At 38.1% G+C, this 23,676-nt stretch overlaps 2 long non-coding RNA genes across 2 annotated transcripts in view; both read right to left on the minus strand.

The window, feature by feature from the left end:
• Positions 1-269: 269 nt before the first annotated feature.
• On the minus strand, positions 270-711 carry LOC128374404 (uncharacterized). The gene is made up of 3 exons (XR_008322988.1): positions 649-711; positions 335-416; positions 270-304 (listed from the first exon to the last, which is right to left on the minus strand). It is a non-coding gene; the product is annotated as an uncharacterized LOC128374404 (long non-coding RNA).
• Positions 712-3,734: 3,023 nt separating this feature from the next.
• LOC128374403 (uncharacterized) overlaps positions 3,735-23,676 on the minus strand; it is a 43,671-nt gene continuing 23,729 nt past the window's right edge. The window contains exons 2-3 of the long non-coding RNA XR_008322987.1: positions 5,107-5,163; positions 3,735-3,801 (exon numbers count right to left, since the gene is read on the minus strand). This is a non-coding gene — a long non-coding RNA (uncharacterized LOC128374403). The remainder of the gene's footprint in view (positions 3,802-5,106; positions 5,164-23,676) is intronic.

The following is a 23,676-nucleotide window of genomic DNA, read 5'->3' on the forward strand; positions in this document are numbered from 1 at the left end:
CACACTGGTTGGTTATAACTACACACACCTCTACACTCATCACACTGGTTGGTTATAACTACACACACCTCTACACTCATCACACTGGTTGGTTATAACTACACACACCTCTACACTCATCACACTGGTTGGTTATAACTACACACACCTCTACACTCATCACACTGGTTATAACTACACACACCTCTACACTCATCACACTGGTTAGTTATAACTACACACACCTCTACACTCATCACACTGGTTGGTTATAACTACACACACCTCTACACTCATCACACTGGTTAGTTATAACTACACACACCTCTACACTCATCACACTGGTTATAACTACACACACCTCTACACTCATCACACTGGCTGGTTATAACCACACACACCTCTACACTCATCACACTGGTTATAACTACACACACCTCTACACTCATCACACTGGCTGGTTATAACCACACACACCTCTACACTCATCACACTGGTTGGTTATAACTACACACACCTCTACACTCATCACACTGGTTGGTTATAACTACACACACCTCTACACTCATCACACTGGCTGGTTATAACTACACACACCTCTACACTCATCACACTGGCTGGTTATAACTACACACACCTCTACACTCATCACACTGGTTATAACTACACACACCTCTACACTCATCACACTGGTTATAACCACACACACCTCTACACTCATCACACTGGTTATAACTACACACACCTCTACACTCATCACACTGGTTGGTTATATCTCCATATTCTTCCTTTATATGAATTAAATGTGAGGTTAGAAGCTCATCAGCCAACTTTCTTTTCAGATAAATACCATCTATAGCCTTGCGCTATAGATCGTTAAAATGGAGCCCACCACCCCTGAAGCTAAATAGAAAGGTCTCACAAGTTCGAATTGAACACTGGAAGCAAGGTCATGATTCTACAAAATACAAACTTTATTAACAATATTAGAAAACAATTAGTTCAATTTGCCATACATAAAAATATATATTGCACTGTCCAAAAGGCCCTAACAAGATTTAACTGCCAAATACTAAACTGAGCGGGGAGCTTCCCGGAGCAAAGGGGAACTAGACAAGAGAGGTGACCAATAATAAACACCCTTACAACCGACCCACACCACACTGTACCGTCGTCACCACAGCAACAAAAAGTGAGGGGACCACCACCAGGGGGAAGGTCTCATCAGACCTGCTCAGGCCCACATTAGTAAGCCAATATCATTACAGTAAGATAAGTTTTGTAACTATTATTAAAGTATATTCTGTTTTCATACTGCGCTGTAATATGGTCATTGCAGAGCCGGCCCTAGGATTTTGGTGGCCCTAAACAAAATTCTGTTTGTGGCCCCAAAACACAAGCACCAAACTACACACGCTGCTCATAACTGAACCAACATGAACACACACACTAGAGATGGAACATGATGAACAATAACTCTCTGACTTTATGTATTAAATGTGTGTAATGGATGTTTAGGTAGTGCTGGTACCGGATGTTGGTTCAGCAGTTATGAGCTCTGGAGCTGCAGTCACATCAGAGGAGGAGATGAGCCTGAAGTCTCTGACCATGTTCCCTCTGCAGCAGTCAGCTGATAAGCTACATGCTCCTGCTGCAGTATGCAAAGAAAAGATGAAACATTACATTATTATTCATATTTAAATATAGGCTGGAAGACATTACAAAGGTACATTACATGTATCTTCCAGACCTTTACCCTTTACCCAGCCTGAACCTATTTGGGCCATTTTGGACACACAAGGTTAGATAGGTAGGTGAATTAAAATAATAAAATAAATACAAATAATAAAACCACCACTTTAATGTTATAAGAAAACATTGGGTGCTAGTAAAGCTAGCTGTTATGAATTATAAATGAGGTTACAGTCCTACTGATGTTAGCTGTTAATGCTAAACGTTTCAGCTAAAAATAATAAAATGCAAGAAAATGACTGTCAGGTCATTTAATCAGAATCAATAAATAATAACAAACCTTTATACTGTGATAGTTTTCTATCTCCAGTTTTCTCTTCTTTGGCCGTTCAGAGCAGCTGATAGAAACACACACTCTCCCTCCTGGACAGCAGAGGCTCTCCTCTCTTCTTCATTTGGATTTAAAAGTGATTTATGAAAAATTAAAACACCACAAGTGTTTAAATATCACATTTATATAGTTGATGAAGTTAATCTAATGAGGCCTGTGAATCTTAATAGTCCTTATAACATCCTTACCGTAGCATTACCTACTATCTAGGTTACCATGGTTACACAGAGTTCGTTGCTGCGGCTGTAAAACAGTAAATAAATAGTTTGAACGTCACATCTGTCCGGTAACATCTGAACAGTCTGAAGAGCCGCACAATTAAATGATTTCTTCGGCGTTGAAGTTAGCAGATAGCTAACCGGAAGTTAGCTTGTCAACCGACAGACGTACTTTCATCCAGTCAGTTCAGGAAAGAGGAACCAGAAGCAGCAGGAACATTTAAATTATTGGTTGTATGTTTGTCAGACGTTGTCAATATTAATTTAGTTCTAAACTCAAATAAGTTTAGTCAGTGTGGAAAAGAGATTAAACGGTTTAGTTGTGCAGGTCGTCCACCAGCTCTCACGGTTCAAACAAGTTTCTCAACTTTGACGCAACCTTTAGGATTTTCATTATTTCCTGGTTGTTCTGTTCATCGTGGATCATCAGGATCAGAGATGATTTTCTGTTTCTGCTGTGTATCATTTCTGTTTCTGCTGTGTGTTGTTAGTTATGAGGATATCTCAAAAAGTAGACAGTTGGACCTGGGGAAAGGAGCAATGTCGCCATCTAGTGGCCTTTTTGAGACTCTTCATATTTTAGGCCATGATTGTAGAAAAGTGCAGACACATTTTTCATGGTTAAAAACTGATTTATTAATATGCTCACATTATAGAAAACAACAAAATATATCAACTTAATTTATAACCATATCACCAAACTTTGAGAAACTTTTATTTATTTTTTTACCCGACAGAAGACATGCGGGTATTAGTTATTTGTTCATGGGTTTCAGTAAGAAATACTTCTGGTCATTCAGCTGGTGATCAAGGAATACGTCGACTAATTAGTTAGAGATGCATCTGTAAGAAGAAGCAAAATATAATTAATATATTATGTGTATAACCAGAGATATATCTCTGTAACATTTGGTAAAGTGTAAAACTGTAATAGATGACAGCTCAGACTTTACCAGTTCTGTTTCCTGTTGGTGCAGGATCAGAGATGGTGTGATATGTAGGATCATTTTGGTTTGATTGGATGGTTTGTGTCTTGAATCCTAGTGAGGATTTGATGACAGAAATACATTTTCAGGTAGGCCTTTGCACTGCACGTCCAAGTCCTTGTGCACTCTGATTGTTGCATTTTTGGACAAAGTAAGGAATCGACTAGAAGCTCTGTGAGGCTGTGAGCTAACGTCAACATGCTAGTTATTTGTAAAAACGTCCAATACCTACAAGGTAACACATAATTACCCTCCAACCCAAAAAGAAGAGTCAATGATTTACCTTGTTTATTACCATCAGGCAAAGGATCAGTGATCATGGAATATGGCGACCCATTAGTTTGAGATGTATCTGTAAGAAGAAGTAAAATATATTTAATATATTATGTGTATAACCAGAGATATATCTCTATTACATTTGGTTAAACTGTAAAACTGTAAATGTAGATGACAGCTCAGACTTTACCAGTCTTGTTTCCCATTGGTGGAAGATCAGGGATGGTGTGATATGTGGGATCATTTTGGTTTGATTCACCTTTTAAAACATTTACACACAAACATTTATTATACACAACTACCTGACCTTTTACACTACAGGTATTCATACACTATTCCAACATTTAAACATCAGTGACCGATCGGTTGATCCAATTTAAGGCCAAACAGGTGTTTTAATAACAGCTGTGATGCTGTTTGGATAAGTTGTTTTTTGAAGTCTGGCGAAGACTTAATGACACAATAAAAATACATTTTCAGGTAAAGGCCTTTGCACTCCATGTTCAAATTAGGAGTCTGCAGCCATGCTAGCAGCTCTGTGAGGCTGTGAGCTAACATCAACATGCTAACATAATGATAATGACTTGCTGATTTTGGGTGTTAGCATGCTAAAGTTAGCACCAAATCACCAAATTCATGCTTCATCCTTTAGAAAACATGAATATCTGTACAAATTGACAAACAGATTCAGACTGCACGAGTTCCAACTGTTTGCCACTGAGAAAACTAATAAAGGTCTACAAAAACAAGTTGCATTAATTCAGGGAAAAAAATGTTATGTAATAATTATAACGTCCACAACGCGACGTAGCATCTCATACGAGAGCTGTATCTTTGAGCTGCTCACTGCATTTTCATTCAGTTCAACAACAAAACAGGCTATGTTGCATCTGAACTGACTCAGCCATCATAATTAGCCACACCTCTCAGTTATGACAGAAATATTTCATAATTACCAGAGAAGGATCTCACAGTTACAAGATGATGAGTTACAAATAAAATTCTGTACAGTGTGCGCTCTGTCCCAAGATGAACACAAAAAAATACTCAAGTTTGTGGTGGTGAGAAAATATTTGATCGTTTACCTGGAAAACCCGCCAGGCTGTATATAGCTGAAGGTCCGCCAGAACCATCCACACCTGCCAAGAAGAAGAGAAAAGTAGATTTGATGTTTGGGGACTTTTTGCTCTTGAAAAAAAAAGAAAAAGAAAATAATAATTGAATAAGTGTAAATGATAAAATAAAACATGACTAGTTGTTATGGCTCCAATCTTTGTTTGAGTACAGTAAGAAATGAAATTGCACCTTGCAGAAATTGTGTTTGTTGTGCAGTAGATTCATACTTATTTTATTCAGATGGTTAGAAGAGCTTTGAATATAATGATAATGTACTGTATTAACCAAGGCTTGTAACGCTACAAGTTCATCTCAGAAATCAAATTATTTAAAGGTCACAATGGGGGCAGCACATAGAGCACAGCATAGGATTTAATTTTAGAACAGTCTCAATCATAATAGAAAGAGGAAGTTGTAATTTAAAAAAAGAACGCTTCTCTTTTCTCACGCTTTTTAAGTTGCAGTCCTCCATCTTGAATCTCTTCATAGATCGGGTGTTCTTCTTCTGTCCCAGCAGGAAGGAAAACAAAATTAGTGAATAACTGAATTATTACTGAATAATCACCCATTTACTACTGGCTTTATACTCTGAGACTGACTTTGATGCCATCTAGCTGTAAAAAGAAATGTCTCATAAAATGATTTCACGTTGCACAGAGGCGTAGCATGACATCATCGTTGGTCACACAGAAAAACAAACAGCTTCTCTGGTTTCAGTTTCAGTTTTCATCTTGAAAGTTTAATGAGAGAAATTCTTGGTGAAAAATATTCTGAGATTATTTCTAAAGTCAAAAATCTGACATGAAAGATGATGGTCTAATTTATAAAATTCTGAAAAAAGAGACATCAAGTAAGAAATTTATCAAATAAACCATACTGTTGGTGAGGTGTAAATAAATGTCAGGTTAATGTGTTGGAATCATATGCTTCTTATTAAATACCATAAACATTTCATTTAGCAACACATATTTCTTGTATTCATCAAAATTTTATATGATTGTAAATTTCCAGGTCAGACTTTATTTACCTCGTCTGTTAAATCTTCGTCTCCAGGTACAGTAGGTGATGATGATGATGAGGACGACAAAGGGAACAACTATCCCCAACACCAAATACGAAGTCTCTTTAAGAGCAAATGGAAGACGAAATAAAAGTGTAAAACAAACATAGTGTATCCAAACATTCATATTCAGTACAGGAGTCGGCTGCACCAGCTAATCATAAATCCATCACTAAGTTTATTTGTAAAGTTCTTCCTAAACTCTCAGTGACTGATTAGTTTCACTCAGTTTACTCATTTACTTATCCATTTTCTTTTTTGGTTTCTTGATGTGACTCATGTGTTACAGTCATACCTGGGCCTGCTGATGTTGTAGAATTTGTTGTAGGCGATGATGCATTTCCATCTGTGTAGAATAGAAATAATATATATCACAGGGCAGAAGATTTATTTTACTACACAACATTAAAGCTCTGTAAGACTCTTATATCTGTGCATCTGTTTGTTTAATAACTGAATTTAAAGTGTTGATTACTTGATTGTGCTTCATGTGTTTCATTTTAGGCCGACTTGTTTCCTTTTTGAGTTTCTTCACTTACTTGTTGCAGTCACACCTGTGTCTGCAGATGGTGCTGATATTGTAGAAGCTGTTGTAGGTGATGCCGTAGAAGTTGTTGTAGAATTTGTTGTAGGTGATGTTGATTTTTTATCGTCTGTGCAGGATAGAGAAAATGTGTATTACAAGACAGAAAATCTATTTCACTACAGTTGTTCACTGAATGTCACAAAATGATTCACAGTATTTAAAAAGGGACGATGCTACTTTAATATTAGTGCTGAGTCATCATCAACAGTTCAAGCTCTATAAATAAAAAACATTTGAATGTTGAACATGTTGTGAACTCGACTTCTCACATAGAAACTTCAGTTTCACTTGAACACAGTGTTAAAAGTTTCCCAGGCTCTGATATCTCTGCATCTGTTTGATTAATAACTGCAGTTAAAATGTTTTCTGCTGTTTTGTTTGTTTAGATCGATCAACTTTTAATCAGTTTAATAATTTAACTTTTACATCTGTTTCATCTTACTTTGATTCTCTGTTGTAGTCGAAGTTGCTGCTGTTGTTTGTCTTCTTGTAGGTGTACGCACAGTTGTTGTAATCATAGTTGATGTTGGTGTTGTTTTTATTGTTGTTGTTGGTGGTGTCCTCTTTTCTTCTGTGTGAGGAAATATAAAGAACAGAACAGCAAAATACATTTTACCACAAAAAGTCATGAAATCATGAATTGTGAAACAGGGAAAGAGGTGAAGATCAGTTTTGTGGTAAGTTATAAACTCAGGACTTAAAGCAGTTGAATGTAGAGGAAACTGTTTGTGTTTCATGTGAAGCAGCATTAAACTTTCCTTCTTATTTGAACTGCTTATATTTGCTCTTGTTCAGCCTTGTGTGTCGTTATATTTCTGCATAAACTCTCTGTAACACCAGACTCACTGTTTCCTTCTGTTTCAGCCTTTATGCTACGCTAAGCTAAGCTAAGCTAACTGACTGCTGGATGCAGCTTCATGTTTAATGGACAGATATGAATGTGGTATCCATGTAAGGATGAAGGAGTATTGACATCTTTAACTTAAGTAACAGTTGTATTACCACTGTACAACATGTTCTCATAAAGTATCACAAGTAAAAATTATCATTATGGAGAAAAACACCATTCAGTGTTATTATTGTTATTTTACATTTACAAGATGTTTATGTAAATATTTTACATATACATAATTAAAAGAAGTAAAAACAGATCAATACAAAGTGATCTAAAGCAATTATGAATATAAAATACATGATATGTTTTATTAGTAAAATATAGAAATAAAAAGTACAATATTCCTCTCTGAGATATAGAGGAGTGGATCATCAGCATCACATGATACCTCAAATCTGTATTTATGTAAATGTACTTAGTTACAATCCATCACTGACTGATCTTCTCTTCTAACTCTCAGTAAGAGATTATTCCTTTAAATAACTTCTTCTCCTTCATATTTGTGTGTGTATCTTTGAGTTCTTCTCTCAGACGACTCACCTTTGATCACATTTAGATACACAGCTGGTTTTCCATCACAGAGGTACAGTCCAGAGTCAGCAGGCTGCAGGTTGGGAAACATCAACGTCTTGGTTCCAGTTGAAACACGAAGCCTGATTGGTTTTTGTTTTCCACCAATCTCTCTGCTCCATGTTGGAACATGTGACCCTCCATCATCATGAGGACATGTCAGAGTGATGTTGGACCTCTCTGTAGCGTTGAGTATTTCTGTTCCTGTGAGCAACAAACAAACAGAAGGTAAAAAGTAAGACATGTTTTATAACATGTCATCATAAATGTATTCAGGATAAAGTCAGCAGACACATGAATGAGTTTTGTTCCAAAACAAGATTTTCTTTAAGAAACTAACTTCTGTTTCTACAGTAAAGTGAAGAAGTGGTGAGGTCACTAAAAGTGCTCTGACTGTATTGATGTCTGACTTACAGCTGCACTAATATATTGGCCAACAGTGTTGAGCAGTAACACTACAGTAATATTACATTTACAGTCATGTGTAGTGTGATGGATTACTATCTGATATTCAGTGATTATATTACAGTTACTAATCACAGTAATCTGTTACTTTTACACTTGTTGGGTCGGCTGCTCGCTGCCTTACTGGGATTAATAAACCAGCAGTCAGGTGTTTATATGAACAGTAAAGAGGTTTTCCTCTCTGTAATCATTCCTCCTGTTCATACTGAATATTAAAAAATCTCCTTCAAATGAGCTTTAATGTAAAGTGATGGAGGACTAAATCCACAGTGTTTCCACACAGTCATTTAAAGTAGATGATCAGCTTCTATTGAGCTTCATCAGTCTGAGTTAGTCATATCAGTGATATCTGACACATTTACAGTGTTTTTAGCATCAGATTCCCTCTTAGTGTTTCCTGTTGAGCTGTGGTGGAAGTATAGTAACAAAAAGACTTTGCTACTAAAAACACTGTAACGTTGAAACATAGAAGATGAAGATTTGACTCATTTGGACGCTGAAGCTTCATATTAGCTTCAGATCAACTTTTAAATCCATGTTTCCACAGAAGGAGGACTGTGGATTTAGTCCTCCATCACTTCCATTGTAAACATTATGAAGGATCTAATGCTCAGTATGAACAGGAGGAATCATTACAGCAAGATAAACACACTTCATGTTAATTTTGGCTCCTCACTGTTGGTTTAAGATTTTAAAAATTCTGAACCTGTCCTTTAAATATGAAGCAGCTGATTTAAAATGTGTTTCACAGGTAAAGTATTAGTTCCTTAATAATGTTTTAGAGAAAAGGACTTGGAAAAAGGTGTTAAAAATGTATAGTAATTTAAAATGTTTACACATTTACTGCAAAGTAAAGCACATCATATAAAAAATAAATAAAATGACAAACATAGAAAAATACTGTAAGTACAGTACTACAATTAAATATTCTTAACAGTCAATGAAGTGGAATTAAAAGCTGACTTAGAGTTATTAAAATAAGTAATGATGATATTAATTATTATAATATATTTCTCATAGAAGTTAAAACCACATTTACCTCTGAAATGCAGGATTTCATTAATAAGTTAATGTTTGTATTTAATCAAAGTTTAGAGAAAGAAAAGTTGAGCTCAGAGACTCTGAAACAGGAAGAGAAAGCAGAAAGCAAAACAACTTTAACAGAGTCTGATGTTACCTGATGGGATCACCGTCAGTTCAGCAGCTGGTTCATTATTACAGTAATATGTTCCAGAGTCTGAGACAGCAGCTCCAGAGATGAACAGTGACTTATCTACTGTTGAACTGTATCGTTCCTGAGGATCATTGAATCTTTCTGCTTTGTTACCATCAATTGCAAATATATCAACTTTACTTCCATTAATCTCTCTGCTCCACGTCACTTTACTCGCCACAAAGTGAAGACAAGACAGAAAGGCCAACTTCCCCTCCTTGACTCCTTGATAAATTATTTCTGTAAAAGAAACACAGTTTATAATAACTAAACATCCATTTTCAGAATGTCAACATTTCTAATTTTTCATAAAATTCAAAAGTTCTTCATAAGAGTCAGAATCACATTTAGCTGTCGAGTGCTAACTGCTAATCATGAAACATGAAGACCTTCAAGCATCACTTTATTTTAACATCTAACTTCACACATTATTCACGCCAACAGTAAATGTGTTGAGCTGACATATTATTGAACACAGTCACAGTTCACTGCAGTGTTTTCATATGTAGAAGATTTTCACCTTTTCATTTTTACAATCATTATTTGTTTATAATATATTTATTTATATGGGTGTAGTGTAATAACTGCATATATAACAATTTTTAAATCTTTGATCTACTTTTCATCTTTTACAGTTTTTATCTTCATTATTTAGTTGTACCAGCTTTAAAATAATCTGATTTAACACATCATTTCACTGCACATTGTATTGAACTTTGTTTGCACTTTCAATAAAGAACTTTGAACGTGGTTTAAATCTAATGATAATAAACTTAAACATGCTTCAATAAAGCCTTAAAATCTCTATAAAATACTTTTGGCTGCAAATGATGAGCAGGAGGTTTGAGTCACATTCAAACATAAGTTAAACACACCTGTCTACTGGCCTTCGCTGAAATGTATCTCAGTGATCTGGATGAGGAACTGTCACTGAGTCACAAAATGATTCACAGTATTTAAAATAGAACGATGCTACTTTAATATTAGTGCTGAGTCATCATCAACAGTTCAAGCTCTATAAATAAAAAACATTTGAATGTTGAACATGTTGTGAACTCGACTTCTCACATAGAAACTTCAGTTTCACTTGAACACAGTGTTAAAAGTTTCCTAGGCTCTGATATCTCTGCATCTGTTTGATTAATAACTGCAGTTAAAATGTTTTCTGATTTTTGTTTGTTTAGATCGATCAACTTTGAATCAGTTTAACAATTTGATATTTACATCTGTTTCATCTTTCTATCTAACCCTAACCCTCTGTTTCTTTTTGTTTTGGGTTTCTTGGTGTGACATTTCTCTTGTTCAGTCTTTTGTGTCATTATATTTCTTCATATAACTCTCTGTAACACCAGACTCACTGTTTCCTTCTGTTTCAGTCTTTATGCTAAGCTAAGCTAAGCTAACTGACTGCTGGCTGCAGCTTCATGTTTAATGGACAGATATGAATGTGGTATCCATGTAAGGATGAAGGAGTACTGACATCTTTAACTTCAGTAACAGTAGTAATACCACCGTACAACATGTTCTCATAAAGTATCACAAGTAAAAATTATTATGGAGAAAAACACCATTCAGTGTTATTATTGTTATTTTACATTTACAAGATGTTTATGTAAATATTTTACGTACAGAATATACAGTGATTGTAAAGTTTTCACTCTTAGAAGATTTTCATGTTTTTGACACTGATCAACAGAAAATACTCTGATGTGTCAAAGTAAAAACAGATCAATACAAAGTGATCTAAATTATTTACTAATATAAAACACATCAGATGTTTTATTAATAAAATATAGATCTGGAAAGATTGTGTTCAACTGCCAACTGTCTCTGAAATAACTTGTCTCATCCATAAATCCAAGTCATCTACCTGCCAGTTAGACCCCCTACCTACCCACCTGGTAAAAATCTGCCTACCTGCCCTGTCCGCGTCAATAATTGACATCATTCATTCCTCACTGACTTCTGGTGTTGTTCCATCATCACTAAAGACTGCCGCAATAACATGAACACTCAAGAAACCTGGCGCTGATCCGAATGACTTGAACAACTTCCATCTCAAACTTGCCATTTCTCTCCAAAATACTAGAAAGAACTGTTGCAGCTCAGGTCCACACTCACCTGTCTGACAACAATCTCTATGAACAATTTCAGTCAGGCTTCCGTCCCCTCCACAGCACGGAGACAGCCCTAGTGAAAATCACCAATGACCTCCTGATTGCATCTGACTGGTCTTCTCTCCATTCTGGTTCTCCTCGACCTGAGCACAGCTTTCGACAGCATTTCTCATGACATCCTCCTGGACAGATTAGCCTCTATTGGAATCACTGACATCCCACTGGCTTGGTTCACATCATATCTCTCTGGTCGCACACAGTTTGTTCAAATCAAGAACCTGAGATCCAGCTCCTCTCCAGTCTCTAGTGGTGTTCCCCAGGGCTCTGTCCTTGGCCCCCTCCCAAGGGCGTAAAATTGCGTATGGACACTATGGACGTGTCCATACCAATATTTGGATACGTTTAAAATGTCCATACCAATTTTGAATGGGTAATTGCACGGCATTCGGTAAATAAATGGTTAATTTTACCCTCATGCGTACCTTCTATCAAAGACGGCGTGTCATTGGTGGGGACAGCCTTGCTATCTGTGATTGGCTCATCTTCCTTCACTAGTTATCGTTGCTAGGTTGGTAGCTAAGCGCGCGGTGACAGCAGGATAACAGCTGAGAGAATAACAGAAATATTAGAGATAACGGAATAACATCTGACAAGGGACGGTCTACTTTCGGTCTACTACTGTCTACTGTCTACTGGTCTACGACGAGTCATCATGTCTGCCTCGGGCAGGAAAAGGAAACTGACGGACATCAGAGGCTATTTCACAAAATCAACAGTAAGTTTATCACAGAACAGTCTTGTAAAAACGTGTTCGGTCACGTCCCCCTTCAGTGAAATGTCGCTTCACACACTGTGGAGGCGGACGTCCGAGCAGCTAAAATGACATCTAACTTTTGTTTAATTTATGCTGTCTATAAGTGGCTGTAAATGTCGTGGCTTCCACGGATTGATGTAGAAATGCACAACGAACTGATTGTACTCGTTTAGACCTCATTACTCTGATCTGATCAGTCTTGTTTTTGACGTTTATGAAGAAATCCTGTATTCGGTATTAATGCTACAAAAGTATTGATAGGGTACCAAAAGACAAAAAAATATATATCTTTCATTATCATACATTGTGTTTTACAGCCACAACACAACAGCTCTGCAGGTCAGCCACACCACAACAGCTCTACAAACCAATCTCCACCAGCCAGACAGGTATACTGTATTTCATGTGGCTTTCAAATGTGTCATTGACAGCTTAAATGTACTGTTATAATCACGTAATGTTGAAGGCCAATTCAGACATTGTGCTACCTGAATAGGATGCACCAACAGCAGACGTAAACTGTGTTATTATTATTTGTAGTATTATTATTAATTGGGTACCAAAGACAAAAAAAAAAAAAAATCTTTCATTATCATACATTGTGTTTTACAGCCACACCACAACAGCTCTGCAAACCAATCTCTACCGGCCAGACAGGTATAGGCCTACTGTATTTCATGTGGCTTTCAAATGTTGACAGCTTAAATGTACTGTTATTGTATAATGTATCGTACAATTCAAGGCCATTTTGGACATTGTGTTATTTGAATAGGATGCTCCAACAGCAAGTGTGCCGGGTTGTAGTTCAGATAGATGACAGTTGGAGTCTCAGATGGAGTCTCAGGTTCAGTCTCAGGTGAGCCATTAATATAAGATATATACTACAATGTAAGCTTAGGTTACTTTTCATATTTTTAAACAAGGCCATTTTTTAATTGAGTGTGGTCTTTTTTTCTAAGGAAAGTGTTCCAGATAGCATCAGAGAGAGTAGTGTGGGAGACAGCGGTGAATGTGACAGCAGGGAAGGAGACAGCAGTGAAGAGCAGAGTAGTGCAGGGTACAGCCTGGATATTCAGTCCAAGCCTAATCAGCCTCACCCTGAATGCATTCCTGTTCAGAAACTTCCTGAGAAAGTCCTCCGTTTCCAGGAACAATGGTACAAGCGTTATCCATGGCTTCATTATAGCCCCACAGTAAAGGGAATTTTGTGTTTTCATTGTGTAAAAACATACACCATAAACAAGAGCATGCTGTCCAAAAAGGCAGACCCAGCCTTCTCCTCAAAAGGTTTCACCAATTGGAAAAATGCCCTCCTTAGGTTTCAGTGTCATCAAAGTAGCAAAGCTCACCACCATGCAGTCACAGTCTGTAGCCAAGAAGGAACCCCAGTTGATGCACAACTGTCGACTGCATTAGCAAGACAGCAAGAAAACAACCGACATTGCCTTGAAAGCATTGTAGGCACTATTCAGTTCCTTGCGAGACAGGGGCGCGGGCACAGTGATGATGAAGGTAATTTTTACCAACTTTTGAAACATAAAGCCAAAGAAGATGCTCGCCTCACTGACTGGCTCTCCCGGTCTTTCGATTATACATCTCCCCTCGTATAAAATGAAATTCTGAAATTGTTAGGCAATAGTATAGTCAGACACATTGCAAAATCCATACAGGCTTTACCTGTACTACAATATTCAATTATAATTGACGGCACACAAGACATCTCTGGTGTAGAGCAGGAGTGTATTTGTATTAGATATGTTGACCACGATCTGGTGCCACATGAAGTTTTCATAGGGTTATATGAGCTTTCGGGGACTACAGGGGAGGCAATCGCGCGGGTAGCCAAGGATGTGCTGTTAAGGCTAAACATCCCTGTTACTGGATTAAGGGGCCAAACTTATGATGGGGCAGCCAACATGGCAGGTGTTCACTCTGGCATGCAAGCCGAGATAAAGAAACAGCAGCCCGTGGCTCTGTTCTTGCATTGCGGAGCCCATTGCCTCAACCTAATTACGTAGGCAGCATGCCAGTCCAGCCCTTTAATCAGGGATGCGCTGCAGTGGGTGCATGACCTGGGGACCTTGAGCAAGATATCAGGGAAATTCAAAGCTACCTTCTCTGCAGCAGTAGCAGCCTCGGAGGGACCTTCTGCCTCACTCAGACCTCTCTGTCCAACTAGATGGACAGTGAGGGGGCCTGCTGTTAGAGCGGTACTTTAACAATATGATTGTGTCCTGAGCAGTTTAGAGGAGATGGGGGCCAACAATGCTAAAGCAAATGGGCTGAGAGACAGATTTGAGAAGGGGAAAACAGTCCTTGGCCTTAATTTAGTGCTTGAGGTGATTGAAAGACTTGAGGCTTTGAACAAGTCTCTCCAGAAGCGGACTGAGACAGTTGCTGGCATGATGAGTGCAATTGGTTGTGTCAGAGATTCTCTAAGGGCCAATAGGAGTGAGGCGAAATTCAGGGAGATCTTTGACAAAACAGAGGAGATGATTGATTCCCTGGGGATTGAACCCATTCAAGTATCCCACCAAAGGGCCCCCCCAAAGCGTTATACTGGGGCAGCAAGCCAGCACGTTGCGACAGCAGAGGAGTGGTACAGGGCAGAATATTACAAACTAATGAACTCTGTAGACACCCAGTTTGAAGCGAGATTCAGCCAGCGTGATTTGAAAGTCTTACAGGAACTTGAGAATGTCCTTCTCACTGGAGCAGTGAGTTCAGTGACAAATGACTACCCAGAGCTTGACAGCATCACTCTAAAAGTACAGCTGTCTATGTTTCATTCCAAATACAAAGTACAGTCCATTTCAGATGCAGCTGATCTGTTCAGAAGCATGACTGTTGAGGTCAGGGGCTTGTTTGATCAGGTGGAAACCCTTTTGAGGCTTTTATTGGTTATGCCTGTGTCGTCAACAGAGGCTGAGCGAAGTTTCAGTGCTCTGAGGAGGTTGAAAACATGGCTCAGGACAACAATGACGCAGGCACGGTTGAACCATGCTGCCGTCTGCCATATCCACCAGGACAGGTTGGCTAGTATTAACATAAAAGAAATATGCCAGCAGTTTATCTGTGTCAATGACCAGCGGCGCCATGCATTTGGCTCCTTCATGCAAGATTTGGGTAGTAAATAGCTCAGGTCAGGCTCAAGTAGGCTTAAGCTACAAACTCAATAAAATAGACTTCTTTGTAGGATTTCACGTTCTTACTATGTTTGAATGGCCGTTTGCCTTTTTTTCTTTGTTTGTGAATGGTTAACATACACAACAACAAGTCTCCTGACACTTTAATGATTTGCTTACCAAAAAAACCTAATTCTCAATCTTGCCAATTTGTCCCTTGTGAATCAAAAGGGATTTGGGACTATCCACCCCAGAATTGGTTAAAATGCTGGAAATTGCATCTAAAAAATGCAAAATTTCCTGGGGGAGGACCCCCAGACCCGCCCGCTAAACAGCATCAACATACGCACACATTATGTCCCCACCAATGTCAACACCATTGTTACGCCCTTGCCCCCTCCTGTTCATTATTTATCTTCTGTCTCTTGGTCACATTCTCAGGAAATTTGAAATACAATTCCACTGTTACCCTGATGATACCCAACTCTATCTTTCCACTAAGCCTACTTTCACTCTGCCACCCATAGCTCCATCCGACTGCTTACTGGAAATTAAATCATGGCTCTCTCTCAATTTTCTTAAACTCAATGGCGAAAAAACTGTGGTCCTCCTCATTGGTACCAAATCAACCTTAGCAACACTCAACACTTTCTCCATGTCCATCAACAATTCCACTGTTCCTCCATCCCCTCAGGTAAAGAGCCTGGGTGTCATCCTGGACAGCACACTATCTTTTGAAGCCCACACCAATAGCGTTACTCAGTCTGCATACTTCCATCTACGTAACATCAATCCCCTCAGTCCCTCACTTTCACCAACCTGCACCGCTATCCTGGTAAACACCCTGATCACATCCCGTCTGGACTACTGTAACTCTCTCCTCTTTGGTCTTCCAAGGAAATCTCTCCACAAACTCCAACTGGTACAGAACGCAGCCGCTCGTATCATAAGCAGAACTCCCTCTATTGAACACATCACTCCTGCCCTGCAGCAACTTCATTGGCTCCCGATCAAATCCTGCATTGACTTTAAGATTCTGCTCCTCACGTTCAAGATCCTTCACAACCTGGCAACATCATATCTCTCTGAGCTTATTCACATCTACACACCTTCTCGAACTCTCCGATCCTCCTCTGCCAACCAGCTCTTTGCCCCATCTGCCAACTTAACCACCATGGGGTCAAGAGCATTCAGCCGATCTGGCCCCCCCCCCCAACCCTAACCCTAACCCCCCCCGCCTCAGGAACTCTCTCCCACCAGACATTCACACTTCAGACTCTGTCTCCACCTTTAAATCCCGCCTGAAAACGCACCTATTCAGAGTGGCATACTCTGTCTCTCACTAAATATGCAATCAAGTTCTTGTTTATTTATTGTACTAATGCACTTTGTAGTCACATTCATATTTATTCTTTATCTTTGCACTAAGTGTCACCTGATTTATATTGTTTGATGTGCTGTTGTTGTGTTATATGAGCCTTGTAAGGTGAACTTCAGTGCTTTGAAATGCGCCTTTAAATAAAATGCATTATTATTAAATAAATGTAGGAGTAAAAAGTAGAATATTCCTCTCTGAGATATAGAGGAGTGGATCATCAGGAACACATGATACCTCAAATCTGTATTTAAGTAAATATACTTAGTTACAATCCATCACTGACTGATCTTCTCTTCTAACTCTCAGTAAGAAAGTAAAAACTGTCAGATTATTCCTTTAAATAACTTCTTCTCCTTCATATTTATGTGTATATCTTTAAGTTATTGTCACTCAGACGACTCACCTTTGGTCACATTTAGATACACAGCTGGTTTTCCATCACAGAGGTACAGTCCAGAGTCAGTAAGTCGCAAGCGACGTGACATCAACGTCTTGGTTACATTTGAAACATGAAGCCTGATCGGTTTTTGTTTTCCACCAATCTCTCTGCTCCATGCTGGAACATGTGACGCTCCATCATCATGAGGACATGTCAGAGTGATGTTGGACCTCTCTGTAGCGTTGAGAATTTCTGTTCCTGTGAACAACAAACAAACAGAAAGTAAAAACTAAGACATGTTTTATAACATGTCATCATAAATGTATTCAGGATAAAGTTGGCAGACACATGAATGAGTTTTGTTCCAAAACAAGATTTTCTTTAAGAAACTAACTTCTGTTTCTACAGTAAAGTGAAGAAGTGGTGAGGTCACTAAAAGTGCTCTGACTGTATTGATGTCTGACTGTGGGAGAAGCGTATTCATCTCTCCTTTATGAGGTTAATAAATAGAAGCCAGTTTTCATTATATTGTTCAGTTTTGTCTTTTATTGTGGAGGTCAGCTGTTCTATAATCGAGCCATTGTGTGATTGAGATTTTGGTTCTGTCTTTCCATCACTTCCATTGTAAACATTAGAACTTTTAAATCCATGTTTCTACAGAAGGAGGGCTGTGGATTTAGTCCTCCATCACTTCCATTGTAAACATTATGAAGGATCTAATGCTCAGTATGAACAGGAGGAATCATTACAGCAAGACAAACTGCTTTAATATTCTTTTGGGCTCCTGACTGTTTATGACAGAATTTCTGAACATGTCCTTTAATTATGAAGCAGCTTGTTGATAACATGTTTCACGTGTAAAGTTTTTATTTCCTTAATAAAGTTTTAGAGAAAATGATTTAATTGAGCTGTTATCTGTAACTCTACATGAACAAGATGAGCTCCTTTAAAGGAAAATAGAAATAAAAATAATATAAAAGAGTAATTTAAAGACATTTTTATCTCAAAGTAAATGACAGATAAGTAAGTAATGTCAGAATTGAATGAAGTTAAAACCACATTTACCTCTGAAATGCAGCATTTCATTAATAAGTTAATGTTTGTATTTAATCAAAGTTTAGAGAAAGAAAAGTTGAGCTCAGACCAGGGTTATTATAGTTAACGAAAACTAAAACTAGCAATGAAAAAATAGTTTAGTTAACTGAAACTAAAATAAAAACTACAATTAAAACAAAAACGAAAATTAAATAAAAACTACAATGAACAATGTAAAACTAACTCAAACTAAACTGAATTGCAGATAAATTCAGCTTTGTTTTCTCCTTCGGTTACTTCCTGTCCTGCAGCAGCCGCTATGCTTCGTGGTTAAAGAATGAAAGTAAAAAGGACTTGATGATAAAACATATTTGGTGTCACACATTCTTTCATTCTTTTCAGTTTCTACAAGTCAAGGCTTTCTCTTAATACCTGAAAAACTAAAACTAAATAAAAACTAAACTGAAATTAGTCAATTCATCAAAATAAAAACTAAACTTAAACTACTAAATCACTTGATGAACTCACTAAAACTAAACTGAAATAAAAAAGCAAACTGAAAAACTAAATAAAAATAAAAACCAAAGAAAATTTCAAAACTACAATAAACTTGGCTCAGAGACTCTGAAACAGGAAGAGAAAGCAGAAAGCAGAACAACTTTAACAGAGTCTGATGTTACCTGATGGGATCACCGTCAGTTCAGCAGCTGGTTCATTATTACAGTAATATGTTCCAGAGTCTGAGACAAACAGTCTGAGGATGAACAGTGACTTATCTACTGTTGAACTGTATCGTCTCTGAGGATCATATAATCTTTGGTCTCTGTCTCCATCAATTGCAAATATATCAACTTTACTTCCATTAATCTCTCTGCTCCACGTCACTTTACCCTCCACAGAGTGAGGACAAGACAGAGAGACATGTTGCTTCTCCTCGACTCCTTTATAGATTTTTTCTGTAAAAGAAACACAGTTTATAATAACTAAACATCCATTTTCAGAATGTCAGCGTTAATATTTAGCTGTTGAGTGCTAACTGCTAATCATGAACATGAAGACCTTAAAGCATCACTTCACTTTTAACGTCTAACTTCACACATTCACACTATTGACAAATGTGTGTGTGTGTGTGTGTGTGTGGTGGGGGTGGGGGTGCACAGTGCACTGTGTCACAGTCACAGTGCACTGCATCACTCTTTGTGGTTTTATTGTCTTGGTAACAAACTGTTTGTGCGTCACAGTCTCTGGTCTCTGTGTGAGTCTGTGGATATTTTACATCATACATGTGATCAAGTGTTTAAGATCATATATTATCACTCATTTTTACTATCTTAGTATTTGTTTATAATAATATTCATTTGTATGGGTATAGTGTAATATATTGTACATATAATATTTTATATTTTAACTACTTTTCATCTTTTACAGTTTTTATCTTTATTATTTAACTTACCTGCTATAAACTAATCTAGTTTTCAATCACATCATTTTACTGCTCATTGTATTGAGCTTTGTGTACGTGACCAGTAAAGAACTTTTAATTTGATTCAAATACAATAATAAGAAAGTTGAACGTGCTCCAACAAAGCTTTAAAATCTCTATAAAACACTTTTGGCTGCAGACAATAAAACTATGACACAGAACATCAGTTAAACTCTGTATGAAGAAACTGAGCTTTACCTTCAGACTATGATATGAACGATACGTAAAACACCAGAAATACTTTATATGTGTCTGCTGCATTCTGACAGCCTGAAAACAGCAGTGAAAATAAAGAAAAACATGATTATTAAACATTATTATGATGAGAGATAAATTCTTACCTGCTGTCACATTACAGGCCAGCAGTAAGGCCAACAGGCAGCTGTAGATGTTCATCCTCCAACACACTGAACCAGACTGAAGAGACAGTCAGTGACCACAGTTTCTATCTGAGAGAGGAACAGGAACTCAGGTTAAAGCGCTGCTCTATCGCTTCTGAAATGTCTTTTTCTGTTTGTGGTCAATGAACGCTGTTTCCTCTGTCAGACCACAGTATGATCATATTAAACACGTACAGCTCCAGAGTTAGAAAGTACCTTAATTGATTATTATTGTACATTCATGAGTATTGTTTTTTAACAGAAGATTATTTGATTGTTTTAATGTGTGTGTGTGTGTGTGGGGGGGGTGTCTTGTATATAATCTGTTCTCAGATATGATTGGTGCAGCATCAGCAGTGATGTAGTACTGGACTGTTCTGGTGGAGAGAGAGTTGAGCTGAAGGTGAAGCTCTCTATTCACCAGTCAGTCTGCATCCCAACCCTCATCTATGGTCACCAGCTTTGAGTAGTGACACAAACAATGAGATCATAGATACAAACTGTCAAAATGAGTTTCCTCCAGAGAGTGTCTGGGCTCAGCCTTAGAGATAGGGTCAGGAGTTCAGACATCTGGGGCAGGCTAGGAGTAGAGCTGCTTCTGCTTCGCTGTCAAAGGAGCCAGTTTAGGTAGTCTAGGCACCTGGTCGGGATGCCTCCTGGACGCCTCCCTTTAGAGGAGTTCTGGGTACATCCACCTGGGAGGAGACCCAGAACACACTGAAGGGATTATATATCTCTCCTGACCTGGGAACGACTTGGGATCCCGCAACAGGAGGTGATGAGCGTTGCTGGTGAGAAGGATGTCTGGGCTTCATTGCTCAGCCTGATGCCACCATGACACGCCCCTGGATGAATGGCAGAAAATGGATGACTGGATGGTTTGATTTGTACATGAAGGAATTTATAAATGCACCTGGTCTGAGTCCAGTATTTAGTCTCTTTTAGCTCTGGTTTGGAGTCTTGAGAAATATATCAGTCTCTTTATCACATAATCACTGAAAGATTAACGAGCAGGTCACACAAACTCCAAGTAAACTTAATATCAACAACAGAAATGTGATCTGTGGAAGGAGCAGTTAGAAACAGTGACTAATGTTTAGCAAAGAAACAAAAAGACATTCAACAACTGTCAGGAACAAACTGAACAGTGAGAGCTACCAAACACAGAAAAAACCAAACCACCACGTTTTGAGTGAACACAGTTAGAGACGTGTTTAACAGACATATTTAGACTTTGGTGGTTTCAACAGAACATCACAGTCACGTATCTGACCATACTGGTATCAAGGCCACGTTTGTCATGATGGTGAACTGTGGGAAAACTCTGTATTCTACCTTTGTTGTCCACATGAATACAATAAATGCAAGAAGGCCAAAAAACAGAGCTGAAGCTTTGTGGCTTTAAAGCATATTCATGTTAATGGTCTTTAAAAGTGAACTTAATTGGTCAGATCGCTAACGCTACATACAGACACACTGATGGTGTATTCAGTGTTACAGACTGAATGCTTTTGTGTGCGTCACTTTCATTAGTGTGTAGGCGGTTTGTGGTTTGCTGAGAAAGTTCTGCAGAGGTGCAACGAAAGTACAGATCTCTTTAACCTTAACCAAAGTTATGCTAACCTTTGCAGCTGCTGTTGACCACTGCTTGAACGGACAAATGGACGCAGCATGGATTACTTTTGATTTTGACTTTCAAACCTGGAAACAAGGTGATTTAATCAAGTTAAAATTTCACAAGAATAAGGAAATCACACAAAACATGAAGCAGAAATGACGCTTACATAACTTTATTAGGAGTTAGTGCACAAAAATAGAAATAGGGAAGGAAATCATGGCGTTTTCCCACTATACAGTTCTAGCTCTACTCGGCTCTACTCATTTTTTGTTGCGTTTCCATCAGGGATAGTACTTGGTATCTGCTACTTTTTTAGTTTCTGCTCTGCCGAAGTTCCAAGCGAGCCGAGCCGATACTAAATGTGACGTCAACAGACTGCCGGCCTCTGATTGGTCAGAGAGTCGCTGGAAGAGTCATGAGCCATCCCACACTAGAATCAAAGTCGGCATTTTTAAATACCAACAACAGCGTTACAGAGATTCAGTTTCTCTTCTCTTTGCTTTGTGTTTGACAGAAAGACACATACAGCAGCAAGAACACCATCGCCACCGTGTCCTCCATTGTTTATGGGTCTGTGTCGTGTAGAAAACAAAGTCATGGCAGTTTCGTGCAGTGTTGCTATGGTGACCCCGCCCACGTTGAGGAGGAACTATAGTAATGGAAAAGGGTTCCTGGTACCAAACCGAGTCGAGTAGAGCTGGAACTGTAGGGTGGAAAAGTGCCAATAGTCAGTGGTGAGTAGTGCAGAGTTGGGTGGAGAGGGTGACATCACGCAAAGGAAAAACTCAAAATTGCACAAAATACGACACTGCACTCCCTTTCTTGATCTAAGTGTGGAGGTGATCTGATGAACAGCTCAAGAGATACACAAACATGAATACAGACAGAGATTCCATCTGTTAGTAGATAAACTGACCCAACCTTCAACTCCAGAACACAGGTAACCTCACAGTTTAGTGTAGACCAGATGGACTTCAGGACAATAACTAAAATTATAGTTTGAGAGTAAACTTAAATAATACTTTTCAATTATTTCAACAAAAAGTTCTTAAACAGGTATTTTAGAATTTGTGATAAACAATAAGATTGACACTTTTTGTTTACACAATTACATGTGCAATGGATGAAATGTACCACTTTATCCTAGTTGTGCATGTGGAAAAACTCTACACAATAAGAAATATGTTAAAATAAGTCATAACATAGCATTTCTTAACCTGCACTGATGGTACAGCCAGGAGCAAAGGCCAAGTGACAGACTCTCAGCCTCATAGAGATCAGAACTGACCACAGCTTGTGTCTGAACAGGAACTCAGCTGTCTGCTTATACGTGTGGTCTAACATGAAGCCACATTCTTAAAATATCTTCCTTTTATCAGTACAAACTGATGTTTCCATTTAGTGTACGTGACTGAAAACAATGCATAGGCATAGATAAGCACGTAGATGTCACATTGAGAGCAGAAGTATATTCTATCTGCTCTTGCAGATGTCATAAGGCTGATTGGGTTGTCACCAAATACTGGACTATAATGTATGTATAATACAGAATACTTGGTGGTGCTAATACCAAAATACGCCTGTTGAATGCAAAGTAACAGTTTAGGCTAACATTGCTGCATAAAATAAACAAAGTTAAGCCTAAGTTTTGTTATTAAGTATTTTCTATGTTTTTAATTGTTATACTATTAAAAATGTCAAAGCATGTCAACAGAATTCACACCTCTGTTTCAATGATTTCCTGTTTTCACACACTAACATGTTCCATACTATTTATATGAACGATATATACAGTTACACCATGAGCTGATGTATGTGGTTCTCTTTTGTAGAAACAAAACCAAAAGCAGCAGGAGAATGAAATGAGTGGTGGTCTTTGCATTTCTGTGTATGAGAGACA

The sequence above is a fragment of the Scomber japonicus genome, chromosome 15 (genome assembly GCF_027409825.1).
Source record: "Scomber japonicus isolate fScoJap1 chromosome 15, fScoJap1.pri, whole genome shotgun sequence".
NCBI lineage: Eukaryota > Metazoa > Chordata > Actinopteri > Scombriformes > Scombridae > Scomber > Scomber japonicus.